At 38.6% G+C, this 4,365-nt stretch overlaps 1 long non-coding RNA gene across 1 annotated transcript; it reads right to left on the reverse strand.

Annotated features, from left to right (window-relative positions):
• Positions 1–1,761: 1,761 nt before the first annotated feature.
• On the reverse strand, positions 1,762–2,413 carry LOC133706249 (uncharacterized). The gene is made up of 2 exons (XR_009844474.1): positions 2,265–2,413; positions 1,762–2,148 (listed from the first exon to the last, which is right to left on the reverse strand). It is a non-coding gene; the product is annotated as an uncharacterized LOC133706249 (long non-coding RNA).
• Positions 2,414–4,365: the final 1,952 nt, after the last annotated feature.

The raw sequence follows: 4,365 nt of genomic DNA on the forward strand, positions 1-4,365 counted from the left end.
TGTACTGATAATTGCTCATAGGAGGGAAAGCACACTGACACAATATTTAACGTGGTTCGGCAAATCGCCTACATCCACGGGAGAGGTTAATATCATTAGAGATTAGAGAAAGGATACAAAACAAATACATGGAGGAGGATCACTCAACTCCCAGCTCACACACTCTGCTGTATATGGCAGCAGGGCTGCTGCCCATGGCAGCAGCTCCTCTTTCTCTCTTCCTCTCTTCTCTTCACGTTCTCACAACTCTCACATTTTGCTCTCACAAAACATGCCTCTTTTATAGGCATTTCATGGCAACCTTCTTGCTTTGTTGTCAACATTGGTGGCTGCCAAACTCCAGCTCATTCAACAATGGTGGCTGCACCTAGCAGCCCTCTTTGACAATGGTGGCTGCTGCAATTGTCAATGGTTGTTGCACATTAATGGCTACCAACCTAACAACACCTTCTTTTATCTTCTAAGATGTCATGCCAAACTAAAAATGAAAGCAATAAAATCGCTAGTAGAATTTTAAGCAACCACAGCCTAAAATTTCAACCAAAGTTGGATAACTTTTCAAGCAATCACAGCCCAATGACAGGAAACGACTCCTCTGGTATAAAGACTTGCAGGTGAGGGAGTTTAGGTAATATTCCACCGGAAAACTTCTTTTCACTGTATTTATTCATTCTTAGATACCTCAAGTTGGATAGACATTCCATGCCATGCCCTGAGCTTAGAAAAAAAAATCATCAAAAAATAAATCCTATTCCCCCACCTTTTGGTCTAGATCGAGAAGACTCTAGCTCTGTCATGGAAGCCGCAGAAATTACGGCACAAGAAATTAGCAATGCAGCAATGAATTGAAGAAGGAATCTGTTTTCTTGTAGTTACTAGCAAGGAATGCATGTAAAGCGATCATCAGAGGCAACACATATGAATGTGCTGAGATAGAACTTTCACAGAAACAAACGGATTGATGATATTTGTCAGTGGAATTCTTCATTTCTGACCATTGTTCAACATTTCCATTATTTAGCAGTGGATTATCAGTAAGTCAAAAGATATTTGCTAGGATATTCCAAAATTTAGTGTTCTTAATTTAATGATTACCGGACAGATTCAATAGACACTCATGGGTACATAGATAGGACTAAGTCAGACCAGGAACTCCAACAAACATGCCCTTTGTCTTTCTCCTTCCACTAAATATGCAAAGAAATAATAGAAATCATAACCACAGTGGCATACATTGTTGGAATGAGTTGTATCTTTTCCAACTTGTTGCACATCTTTTGCTATAAATTGGCAGCAGAAGCACAACATAATGTGTAAGAAAAAACTAGTGAGCTAAACTCCAAGAGAAAGAGAGAGAGTGTTGCGAGTGTAAGAGTTTGAGTTGAGTTGAGAAGAGTGATTTTCCTCCTCCTTGTAATATGTATGGTTTCATTAGAATTCCAGAAAAGGTTTGTACAGGAAAGGAGGTAAAACTTTCACACTTTAAATATTTGGTTGTATTTTCTTTAATTATCTCTCTTTGATTAGGTTTAGTAACCGTGTTAGATCTGACTTGGGTCTGCCAAATTAGACCCAAGTGTTTTGGGTTTAATAACCATCTAAATTATATCAGATTCAAGCACTTTGAACTGCCAGATCCATAGTATTTGAGCTTGACACTCACGCTTAATCCAAGTTATTTGGGAAATACTTCAACTTGCAGCGGATCACGGGCAAATGAAATGAACTAAAAAAGAGATGAAATGATGTAAACATAAAAGCTTTGGTGGCGAAAGAGGCGAGGAAGATTTACTAGCAAGAACATACAACATAAAATCCCATCTAACAATTATTTTCTTGGGTAATCTTCTTAGTGTTAATATTGCTGTAAACATGAAAACAAAAACGACTACAAGCTACATGTTAATGATGTTAGATGACCAATGAATAATTTTGTGCATCAAGGAAAGAAAAACGACTACATGCTACACGATAATATTGTTAGATAACCAATGAATAATTTTTATTATTATACTCTCAGCACGACATATTTCTACTTTACCTGTGGCGACAAAACTGACAGGCTTACTGAGGTCTGCTTTTCTTCTCTTTCGCGAGGATGAATCGTTTTCTTCATCTTTGGATTGTTTACGTTTTTCCTTCTGCATTCTAAAATAGAAGAAACTTGTCAATGATATGTATGAACGTAAAGCTTTCAAATTATTGTTTTGAGTAGAGGCGTGAAATTGAAACAAGAAAGAAGCAAAAGAAGAGGTTAGTTATACCTCTATATAACGAAAGGGTTGGTTGGATTCCAGCAGCTATGAAATTGTAGCAATCGGAGAGAGATGTTAGCTGATCAATACGGCTTCCAGCTGCCTTAGTTTGACGTCTCAGACTCAGAACTCAAGGGCTATTCCTGGGACGTCACTTTCTTTCAACTACCCAAACACGATTATTTTTTTTTATTAATTTCCAAGTCAGTCCCTAAATTTATATATAGTTTCAAAGAAGGAAAGAAGAGTTGCTAGCAAAAACACGACAGCATACAATCCCCTGTAACAATTATTTTCTGGCAATCTTCTTAGTGTCAATATTGCTGTCATGCAAAAACTAATATTACTGAGAAGATGAAAACAAAAAAAACTACATGCATGCAATCAGAAGCAACAATCTCACTGTTGTAAAGCCACCACTTAATTAATTGGTGGAAGACAAAAATTAGTGGAGTAGTTGGCATAATTGGTGCCATGATTTATGGCATAATTTGTGGCATAATTGGTGCCATGATTTATGGCCTTTGTCCCCTCACTCTTGGCTATAAATAGGCAATGACTTCAAGCTTATTTGGTACACCAAGTTAGAGAAGAAGAAGAGGAGAGTGAAGAGAGAGTAATCCCACAAAGTTGTGAGGTATTTGTGAGAGAGTAAGTGAGGTGTTTTCTCCTAGTAATAGAGAGATTCTTAGTTGTTCTCCTATTATTTGAGAGAGGTTGTAATTCCCACATTACTTAGTAAAATCCTTCTATACTTGCCCGTGGACGTAGCCAAGTTGGGTGAACCACGTAAATTCTTGTGTGTCTCATTTCTCATTTTATCCTATCTCTTGCTTTTTATCTTGTCGGGTTTGCATGCTAGTATCCTAACAGTGGTATCAGAGCCTTCTTGGTTGGTGTTGTTAATACACAAAAGTCATTCGTGTATACGGTTACTATTCACGTCTAACGCACTATTCATCCATACGATACTGTTTACATACGATACTATTGGCGCTATAGAAAATCAGTGCGGTAAATAAATACAGGCTAGGAAGTTCTGTCTAAGGAGATTGGGTTTTAAGCGGGACCATTTGTGACCCCTCCAATCTTTCCTGGGAACTTACTTAGTGAAGTATTATTTACACGATACTAGTTCTATATACGTTACAGATCGGTGAAACGGTGATAGCTGAATAGATCACGGTGAATAAAATGGCAGCAAAGTACGAGATTGAGAGGTTCAAGGGGAGCAATTTTTCATTGTGGAAAATGAGAATCAAGGCAATCTTAAGGAAAGACAATTGCTTGGCAGCAATTGGGGATCGACCCGCGGAGATCACTGATAATGCAAAATGGAATGAGATGGATGGCAATGCTACTGCTAACATACATTTAGCATTAGCTGATGAAGTATTATCAAGTGTGGCGGAGAAGAAAACAACTAAGGAGATATGGGAGACTCTAACAAAGCTATATGAGTCCAAGTCTTTGCACAATAAGATTTTCTTAAAGCGGAGACTTTATACCCTTCGAATGGCAGAAACCACGGCGGTGACTGACCACATCAACACAATAAGGACTCTATTTTCACAACTCACTACGTTGGGTCAACAAATAGAGGAAAGTGAACGTGCAGAGCTTCTACTTCAAAGTCTTCCAGATTCGTATGATCAGCTCATTATCAACTTGACCAATAATATCCTCACAGACTATTTAGTCTTTGATGATGTTGCAGCCGCCATCTTGGAAGAAGAAAATAGGCGCAAAAATAAAGGAGACAGAAATAGTTCAAACCAAGCAGAGGCATTATTGGTGTCAAGAGGGAGATCAACGGAGCGTGGCTCCAGTGGGAGTCAAAGGCAAGGGAGGTCCAAATCAAGAAGCAAGAAGACTGTGAAATGCTACAACTGTGGCAGAAAAGGGCACTTCAAAAGGGATTGTTGGTTCAAAAAGGGTATAGAGAACACTGCAGAGTCATCAAAACCTCAAGGATGTGTTGCGAGCACCTCAGAAGATGGGGAGGTTTTATATAGTGAAGCAGCGACAATCTCTACAGATAAAGAAGAGCTTACTGACGTCTGGCTAATGGATTCAGGAGCAACATGGCATATGACTCCTAATCGAGATT

This window comes from Populus nigra, chromosome 11 (genome assembly GCF_951802175.1).
Source record: "Populus nigra chromosome 11, ddPopNigr1.1, whole genome shotgun sequence".
In the NCBI taxonomy this organism is placed as follows: Eukaryota; Viridiplantae; Streptophyta; class Magnoliopsida; order Malpighiales; family Salicaceae; genus Populus; species Populus nigra.